Genomic DNA, 10,831 nt, shown 5'->3' on the forward strand with positions numbered 1-10,831 from the left:
TACATTCTTATAACCTTTTACTTACGGAAGAACCACTCTACAAGAAAATAGTTATGTGACAATTAAATCCAACGCAACATGTCAGGAATATTGGTATGGAAAGCTTATTGGGAAAGAAGAAAAAGATCCATTTAGTCGAGAACAGTGCAAAGAAAATAATCGGGGCAGGGTAGCACTAGACAATTTGACTAGACAATTTGACTAAAATTACTGCGTAATGACGCTGAAGAGTTGAATAATTGTCTATACACAATTAACACTAACGACATGGTACAGAACCGGATCCAAGTCGCATCAAAGGTCCCGTCTTCCTCTGGTTCTTCGGTTCTTTCACTTTAGTCCACAACTTTCTGTAGATGATAAGGAATCGGTTTAAGCTCACCTACTCCCCTTTCAGAGGACTTTGTTGCGTGGATTTTAATGAACCGTACCCTTGGACCAACTTGCTGGTGGCAGGAGCGTGGACAGCCCTCAACTCGATCCCCGCCGCAAATAGCAACGCTCTAATCCGCTCGGTCAGCGAGCATCTGGATAAATAAGCAAACAAATAAGCTGAAAAATTAAACGAACATTCACACACACACACACACACACACACACACACACACACACACACACACACACACACACACACACACACACACACACACAGACATATATATATATATATATGTATATATATATATGTATATATATATGTATATATATATATTGTATATATATATATATACATTTGTATATATATATATATACATATATAACATATATATATATTAGGGAGCAGGTTTTCTTGGTTACATTTTATATTAAATAATACAGCATACCCAGTATTGGATATCTTCTTCCCTACACTTTCTCACTATTTCCTTTTGTGTGGGAGGAAGGGAGAATACAATATCACCAAATGAAATCATACAGAATTTGGAAATAGAAAAAAAATACATTACTTATGACGTTTCGCCTATGCTTAGGCATTTTCTGGTAATTTTATTTTGAATATACAAATCATGATGATATATACATTGTACAAACCATACAGAATTTGGAAATAGAAAAAAAATACATTACTTATGACGTTTCGCCTATGCTTAGGCATTTTCTGGTAATTTTATTTTGAATATACAAATCATGATGATATATACATTGTACAAAATAGACTAGGAAAGATACTTCGGTTTAAATTCTTGGCGCTCCGTGGGAAGCCCTGAAAAGCTCCAGGATTATAGAGGATTGGAGATCAACTGGTAGATAGAAATAGGTAGAAGTAGATTAAGATAGAACTAGAAAGAAATATAGAAATGAAAATAGAAAGTGATGCAAAGGGAAGGAAAGAAAACAAAGACAGAAAACAAAAACAAAAGGAAGAAAGGAAAGGAAGACAAACGGGAAACAAAAAGAAAACAGGAGACCAGCAAAGGAGGAGGTAAAAATGGGAAGACAAAATAGACACAGAAAAGGAAAACAAGAAGGAATAACAGAATTGAGGAGACAGAAAGGAAAGGAGAGAAATTTAGACAGAAATGTAAGTCAGAAGAGTTAGAAAGTGGAGAGATAGTAGAAGACAGAAATGGGAGAAAAAAGGGGAAATAGAAATGAGATAGACAGAAAGGAGACAGACGGAAAAGAGACTGGGGAGAGAGACAAGAGAGACGGAAAGGCGAGGGAGAGAAGAAGTAGAAAGAGAGGTAGACAAGAAGAGAGAAATAAAGATAAGAAGAAAGAATGGTAAAGAGAAAGGGTGATAAAAAAATGAGGTGGAATGAGAGATAGAAAGGGAGGTAGAGACAAAGGGAGACAAAATACGAGACAGAGAGTGAAACAGAAAGGGAAAAGAGAAAAAGAGTGACAAAAATATATATATATACAAAAAAGAGACAGACAGTAGGAAATAGAAAAGATGAGACAGAAAAGGATAGACAGAATGTGAGATAGAAACTGAGTCAAAAACTAATATGAAAAAAGAGAAAGAAAGAAAGAAAGAAACGGTGAAAGATAGGGAGACAGATGAAGAGACAGAATGGGGAAAAAGAAAGACGAAAGGGAGACAGAAAGTGAGACAGATTAAGGGACAGAAATAGGAATAGAAGTTGAGACTGAAATGGAGACAGGAAAAAGATAAAAGGGAAGACAGAACGATAGACAGAAGGGCAGACAGAAAGGAGGGAGGTAGAAAGAGAGATTGGATATGTTGTGGCCGAATTAGAAAATCAAATCAAGCCCATTAATAATTTAAGTAGTCAGGGTGCTTCCAGCAGTTAAATAGAATGACATCGAAGTGGTCAAAATATACGCATATGTTGTGTCTATCTTGTATAGAGCTGGATTTGTGAATATTTTAATGTACGTAAGAGCCTTGTAATTACTTTCAATATGTGGAAGTAATTACCGAACGGTTTTAATAAGATATATTTTAATCCTTTTGGACAGTGAGTAGGATCTGCATAAATGAATCAATTTATTTGCTGTTAGCCAGAATACACACATAAGAGAACAATTCTGAACAGGTTATGTCTTCAGCGGAATTCTTTTACTGCTGGACCAGGATGAGAAAGGACAAAACCTTCAAATTTTTTGACTGAATGGAAGAAATTGTTTTCGAAAGTCAAGTGATACCCGTTGCCTTTAGAATTTTACACTCGAGAAACTAACCCCATTTGCAGTTGCTTTGCTCCATACAAATAAAGTCATTTGCCGTTTAGCAGGTCAACATAAACAAAAGATGCGATTTCAAGAAAATAAATTAATAAAAATAACCTTAACGCCATGAAATTGTGCCCTCAGCTGAATAAAATCGTATAATTAGCTAGAAGAATACCTTTAGGAAAGGTTATTACATAAGGAAGCTAACGTATTAACGGTAACAATTCAAACACAATCAACTAATTGAAAATAGCTACTGGATTATTCATTTCGATCCAATACTTCCCCACAGCAGAGTAAAAATAGCGAAATATTAGAAAGAAAATCCACAAGATGGCTACCGAGTAGGAACAGAATACTGATTGTTTAAAACAGAAATTCGTAAGATGTGGGAGGGATGGCCTTAGTATGAATACGTGATAAAAGGCATGATTCCATTTCCGTTCTGTGATCAACTTAACTTGTTGACAACGAATTTAATCACTATAGGTTGATCTACGGAATGAAGGATGTAAAGAACTCTATCGTAAATACAATAAAGGTAAGACGAATGCAATGGGCTGGTCATGTCGCCCGAATGGAAGTGGACAGAATTCCAAAAAAAGGTCATGACGGAAAGAATTATCGGTGGAAGAAGATCAGTAGGAAAACCCAGAAGAAGATGGATGGATAACATCAAACAAGACCTAAGAAGTGCTGGGATGGAGAATACGGAAGACTGGATGACAAGTGCGCAAAACCGACGACAATGGAGGCAGATAGTATCGGCGATGAAGGGTCAGCAAGCGGCCCAAACACCAACAGAGTAAGAGTAAGAGTAAGGAACCCCCACCTCCTCTTAATTATTGTAAGGAGACTTTATTGTTTTAGTTCTTGTTGAAAGTAGTCGATTTGAATTAGGCTTGGGGCGTCCCCCCTTTCCCTGAATTAAAGGGGCTGTGGTATTATCAAAAGGGGAATAAAACATGTAAAATAGTTTTTCCGGGCCTTGTCATTTTTGATTTAATGAAAAGGATTACTGAGAACAAAACTCGATTTTGAATGCAGATATTGTGTTTGGGTCAAATTTATGATTTATCTCTGTAGCCTTTGCAATACTAGGCCCCACTCGTGGCTAAATAAACAAACAAATGTATAAATAAAAGAACAAAAAATATTTTTGTGTCATTATGACATTTGAAAAAAAACTCTCCTACTGGGATTCGAACCCTCGCCTGAGCGGCTTGCTTTTTATAAGACGAAGACCGTACCATCGTGCCACCACGACCCAAAGTAGTTTCGTTTTGTAGGGTCGTGGTGGCACAATGGTACGGTCTTCGTCTAATAAAAAGCAAGCCGCTCGGGCGAGGGTTCGAATCCCAGTAGAAGAACTTATTTCCAGATAAAAATATATGAAATATAGTGTGGTGTTATCCAGGAAGCAATTTCTAAAATGCATCATCGTAATGAAGAGAGTAATAAGAAGCACTTAATAATAGACATAATAAGATCTATAAACGACATTATCTGGCTGAAAAGACAAAGTGAATTCGATTTTTTCCGTGCCTCATGAAGATATCATCTGACATGAAAGAAGTCATCTGATATATCTTATTAAGCAAATTATGAAACACATCTCAGGGATGAACATGTGAACATTCATATCAAGTTCGAGAAAATTCTTCCGGCTCCATGAAACATAAGACTGAAAAGAGAGGAGAAACAAGGAGGAGAGCACATCTTAGTGAACACGAGTAGTTGTAAGGCAATAGCGATAATTAGGTAAACTATCATTATCAGCTGGGAACTTTTTTTTTTTTCATAACCCACAGTACACTAGTTATAAGACACGTATCTACACAACAATGATATAAATATAATATATTGAAAAAAACTAAAATAAAAATAAAAACGTAAGCAGAATGAAATAAATAAACTTAATGTAAAAAACTAATTTAAAATCGAATAAAATTGAAAAATGAATAAATAAATAGGGTAAAATTAAACCAACCTAGCTTGGAATCTGAACTAAGTAAGCATTCAATGTAAAAAAGATAAATCGTAAGCATTCAATGTAAAAAAGATAAATCGTAATGGTACATTGAGGTACAGTGGCAATGGTACAGTGAGTGAACGAAGTAAGCATTCAATGTAAAAAAGATAAATCGTAATGGTACATTGAGGTACAGTGGTAATGGTACAGTGAGTGAACGAAGTAAACATTCAATGTAAAAAAGATAAATGGTAATGGTACATTGAGGTACAGTGAGTGAACGAAGTAAACATTCAATATAAAAAAGATAAATCGTAATGGTACAGTGAGGTACAGTGGTAATGGTACAGTGAGTGAACGAAGTAAGCATTCAATGTAAAAATGATACATCGTAATGGTACAGTGAGGCATTTCTATCCATCCATTTCTATCAAATATAACTGAATAGAATGGACGAACGACAACCAATACGAAAGCATAGATACCTCTGTGTACGGGAGGGAAGAAGGGTTTCTATGCTCACTTCGAAAAACAAGAAAAAAAAATGTATTGTTATACCCCTAATCTGTTTTACGTGCAAAACCATCACTCTTCCAGGACATAAATTTACATTTAATCTAGTGGAAGGTAGAAACAATTTCGATAAATGCGTGGCTATTCAATGAAATAAATTTTCAGCAAAAGTGATGGAATATTGTATATCTCGATTTTTTTTTTTTTTTAATCACAAAAGCAAAATAAGGCAATACCTGGTAACTGGTCACTTTGTTTATGTTATTTCATTGTTTAGGAGTTTACCTAACCAAATTTTTTATGCTTCTTGTCTTGGTGTAGACCAAAAGGTCTTATGTTTCCATGTTTTGTCATCAGAAGTCACAAGAGCCTTTCTATTGTCTACACACAAACCAATATTCATATTTGAACCCAAACATCAGTGGCTTAAGATTGACTACCATAAGCAACAATGCAAACCATACATTCTGCTGCCACTGTTAAACTACAGATGTATCTTTTAGGTTTTCGTTTAAATAAAAATCTTTGGAGTTAGCAGAAAAAATGAAATGCGCATCAATTGAGGCACTCAATCCTTAATATATTACAAGATTCTTCCATTTCAAATGCATAAAAAAGATTATTTTTAATTTACATATGTAAAACATTTTGAAATGTGATTTCAAACACCCAACATAGAGAAAAACGATATATATTCAATCTTGAAAGTATTTTTATTTCAAAGCCACGGGATTCTCCCGAAAAAAGTAATGTTTTGATAAATATTTCCCTAATGATATATATTATAACAGCAAGCAGTAAAATAGGTTGAAGGGCAACATTTATATAAAAAAAAATAATAATACTAATCAACATGTACTAAGGCTGAATTAATTATCTGGCAAAATGCTCGTATTTTCAAGATATTTTCTCTTTTCTTTTCTTTCATCTAGAAGGAAATTTGGCTATGGAGAACGCTTCTAATAGTTACAAATAACTTCAGATACTTCAGCGTAAGATGAGATAATGTTTTAACTGTTCAGAAAGGTCTTGTACCTTAAAATTTCAAACCTGTAGAAAAACGGAGCATTGAATTTTGTTTAGTTTAACAATAAAGCCAAATATGAGACTTTTCCTCAGGTAAACGTGTAAACCTTTTCTAAATGGACACTCACATACAGACACGCAAACGTGCGTGAACACACACACACACACACACACACACACACACACACACACACACACACACACACACACACACACACACACACACACACACACACACACACCTCTAAATTTTCTCTAAGGTTAAAGCTAGAGACTACGGGAGAAGAGAATTGGAACTGATATTGTTCATGATACCTTTACGTAAGTCTATTGACATTTTTAGAATTTATTCTCCAATGTGACAGTCTTGCTGTGCTGAAGATTTTGTCTTTGATGAAAACAGAAAAGTTCTTTGTAGTTTAGAAGAACCTCTAGATCCTAAATTACTGTGATCCTGTTAGATATAAAAACGACGAAATTAAGGCAATCAGGAAGTTGTAAGCGACGACGAATAAAACATGTGTAGTGCATTTCCTGGGACACAGATAGACAGAGTGATAAATGGATAAGTAGGTAGATAAATATATTGATAGATAGGTACATAGATAAATGAAGCAAGATAGAAAGGCAGATAGACAGATTGAAACAATGACAGCGACAGTAGCTGGAGATGTGGCCAAAGTCAAGACTAATATAGAGACCTGAGGCCGAGTTGGTGGAGAACAGGAGAGGGTGAGGCAAGAGAGAGATGAGATTAAAGGCAAAATGTATGAGAATAGGAAAGTTAGAGGTTTGATGAAACAGGAAGACAAAAGGGAATAGGATAAGGACAGAAGGAGAAATAGGTTAAAATAGAGAAAAGAAGAGAAGAGAAAAAGAATAAAGAGGAAGATGGAAATAAAGAGAAAGAGGATAGGAAAAGAGAAAAGGGGAGTTGGAAGAAAAGAAGAGAGCAACATGGAAAGGGAGAGCGAGAGAGAAAAAAGAGATTAGAGAGGGAGATGGAGATGAAGAGAAAGAGGGAGAGAATTAAAAAGAGGAAGTGGAAGAAAAAAGAATGAGAAAAGAAGAGAAAAGGGAAGAAGAAAGGAAGAAAGGGAAAGAAAAAGAGAGAGAAAGAGGAGGAGAGAATTTTTATATTTTTTATTTACTCTTTTATTTTTGTTGTTAGCGATAATGACCACTTTTGTCCATAGTGGCAACATTACTTCGAAAAGAGATGGAGTCATAGACGTGGATAAGAGAGAAAGAGAGAGAGAGAGAGAGAAAGAGAGTGAGTGAGAATAAAGAAAAGAAAGTTGAATGAGAGAGAAGAGGCGTGAAGGAAAGGGGGTGAGAAAGGATAGTTGATGAAGGATTGAAAACAACAGCGATAAGCCTTCCTCTGCAGCTCGGCTCAACTCTGAGGCTGAAGTACTTCAGTGGCGCGGTCGTGCTGACACGTCAAGTGGAACAAATTTGAAAACGGAGCCGCCTCTCAAGAATTATGGAAGCAGAGGCGGAAGCTGGCCGGGGTTTGGTCGACCAAGGTACTTTACGAGGCTACCTTTATGCGGAAAGTGTCCGTGGCTGAATCAGGCGTATCTCTAGACCAGTGGTTCTCAACCTTTTCTGGCTTGAGGCACCCTTGCCCAGCCTTTCAGAAGTCTCCGGCATCATTATTAGAAAGCATCGCTTCTCGGCCTTTTGGCTAAGATCAAAGTGTAGTATCTGTTCTTGGCACCCTTGCCCAGCCTTTCAGAAGTCTCCGGCATCCTTATTAGAAAACATCGCTTCTCGGCCTTTTGGCTAAGATCAAAGTGTAGTATCTGTTCTTATCAGCTTAATATCTGATACGGTCCCCATGTGGGGCCTACGATATTAATCTGATTTTTGTAATTTATTTTATGAAATTTGAAATTGTGTGTGTGAATGCTTGTGAGTGTGTTTTGTTGCAGTGTGTTCGTGAATGTCTATTGTTTTAATTGTTTTACTTGAATTTAATTTTTATTTTATTTTTTAAACTAAAAGATAAATATGCGCTGAATGGCCTACCGGCTCCGGCGCTTGGCCTTCGAGCCAAAAACTCCATAAATCCAATCCTTATTAGAAAACCTAAATTCTAGTTTTGTCTGTATTTTGTTGATTCAACATCAGTGTAACAAAATTTTGTCTCTGGGTAATAGGAAAATACTCATCTTTACACTGATGCTGCTTTAATGAACAAAAAAATGGATGACAATACAAAAATATAATTGTGACAGTAATTTTTGCCCTGAATTTTGGCGGCACACTCAGTTGATCTCACGGCACACTTTGGTGCCGCGGCACACTTTTTGAGAACCATTGCTCTAGACTCTGCCACACCTTGTTTTAGTCTATCAATTTCCCAATGATGTTGTTCATCGTATCCTACACCATTTGTATCTGAGGCACGATACATGTTGTTTTATTCTAGGTTACGCCAGAGAGTTTAATCCGGTGCAGCCAAATTTCTAAGTTCAACAAGCTTTTCACCTGCAATTACTAGTCATTTCTTTAATCTATTGGCTTATTTACTTATCTAATTAACTATTCACTTGTTATTTTATCAACTATTCATTCATTTATGTTTTTGGTTATTCATTTACCTATCTACTATTTATTTCTATTTACTTACATATCTATTTTTCTATTTATTCAATCATTTATACATTTGTTTATTTCATTATTTATTTATATACTTACGTATTTACTATATATTTATATATTTAATTATTCATTTATTTATCAATTCATTCTTACTCTACTGCAACGATGATAACGAATATTATACTGAAATATAGCAAGAATAGGTTTCCTATCCTGATGCTGCACCAGATACCGGTATATATATATATATATATATATATATATATGTATATATATATATGTTGATACATTGTGACAAGTTTAAAAATGTGGAAAAAGAGAGTCACGGGTCTCGTTCCGAGTTTATTCCTGACCGGTGTCGCTTGTAGCTTCTTCAGAGGAATGATATAGGGACCACAAAGCGATTGTAGAACGCTGAAGTCCGCCTGTACACCTCTTTATACAAAGCTGTTCAGCTTTTCGCCCCGGAAGGATTATTTCTCGCCTGAATATAATCTTTCGATGACGGCGAAGCGGTTTATTACGATAAGCTCGAGATATTTTATAGCCTTTTCACTGAGGAATAGAGATTTTACTCAACTCGATGAAATTATTTGGTAGGACAATAAACGACTAAAGTATTAAAACACAATCGTAATGTGTAAGAACTGAGTGTATGTTGAATGAGGTATGATGAAATGAAATTTGTATTCGTTCAGTGGCCATTTTGAATTGTAGGAAACTATACGTACAGAAAGAGGACGCATAATATACCACTAAAGTATTAAAACACAATTGAAAACTACAGTAGCAGGTATACCGTAATCTGTAAGAACTGAGTGAATGTTAAATGAAGTATGATGAAATGAAATTTGTATTTCGTTCAGTGGCCATTTGAATTGTAGGAAACTATACGTAAAGAAAAAGGACAAACTTAATGGATCAATGGCCCTCGGCATCCCGTATGACAGTGGTTCCCAAACTTTTTTTTCAGCTTTATAACAAGACATACTTAGGTAACATTAGTCCTAATGTCTGGTACCGCAATGTTTTTTTTTGTCACCCCTCCATTACCCCAAAACCCTTTTTTTTTTTTTTTTTTTTTGCCACTCCTCAATTACCCCCAAGCCCCCCCCCTTTTTTCACTCCTCCATTACCCCCAAAACTTTTTTTTTTTGTCCTCAATTTCCCCCAACCCCCCCTTTTGGGGGGGGGGTCACTCCCCCATTACCCCCAAAAACCCCAGTTTGGGAACCACTGTCGTAAGCGAATGGAAAGATTTACCTCCGCCTAGTGGGTCCTCTCGACCATTGCATCCCTGTCAAGCGCGATCTGACGCCAAAAGATAATTCGGAGATTTTATTCATGATTATAATTAGGCTGAGCCTGCATTTTACGGGCTTGATTTAGGGAGATGATATAAAAGCTTTTGTGACTAATTAAAATTGCACTGACTATGCATTTGAAGAATTTTCTTTTATCAGAAACGTATTGGTAGGACGAACATTTGGCTCGCTTCTCACGATTCTTTATAGAATGTTGATTAACATAACTGTTTTTCATGAGTTTTTAGATCCTATGGACTGTAGAATGGATGCTTGGGTTGGTTACTAAATGTCCCCTTTTGTTTTTCTATTTTTTTTTTTTTTTTTGTGTCAATGAATGTCGACCAAATTTTGAAATTAATGAAATATGGAACTGAAAGGATTCTGATAATATGTAGTTCATATTCATCACGGGAATTGTTAGATGGAAATGCTTTCTACTTTGCGGTACGCGACAATGTTGTTTGCTGATGACACTGAGCTTGTGACAGGGTCAGGGGAGGAAGTAAGGAGTTAGTGGCGGAGTTTGGGATGGTATTCGGTAGTAGATAGTTGAAGAACGTGGATAAAAGTAAGGTAATGAGATGCACAAGAGTAGAGGATAGCAGTGAATTGAAAGTCTAAAAGAAGAAAGGCTGGAGAAAGGGGATAGCTTTAGGTATATGGGGACGCATCTGGCAGGAAAGGGAGGAGTGGAGGTGGAGGTAAATTATAGATTGAGAGAAGAAGATGTCTTGGAGTGTAATGAGAAATAGGCATCTAGGAT

General features: G+C 36.0%; 2 pseudogenes; both read left to right on the forward strand.

Moving 5' to 3' along the window:
- The first annotated feature begins 7,821 nt into the window (after positions 1-7,821).
- On the forward strand, positions 7,822-7,910 carry LOC143018035 (U2 spliceosomal RNA; annotated as a pseudogene).
- Positions 7,911-7,919: 9 nt separating this feature from the next.
- Positions 7,920-8,039, forward strand: LOC143018034 (U2 spliceosomal RNA; annotated as a pseudogene).
- Positions 8,040-10,831: the final 2,792 nt, after the last annotated feature.

The sequence above is a fragment of the Oratosquilla oratoria genome, chromosome 33 (assembly GCF_046742065.1).
Source record: "Oratosquilla oratoria isolate Oo_2021 chromosome 33, ASM4674206v1, whole genome shotgun sequence".
NCBI classification, from domain to species: domain Eukaryota; kingdom Metazoa; phylum Arthropoda; class Malacostraca; order Stomatopoda; family Squillidae; genus Oratosquilla; species Oratosquilla oratoria.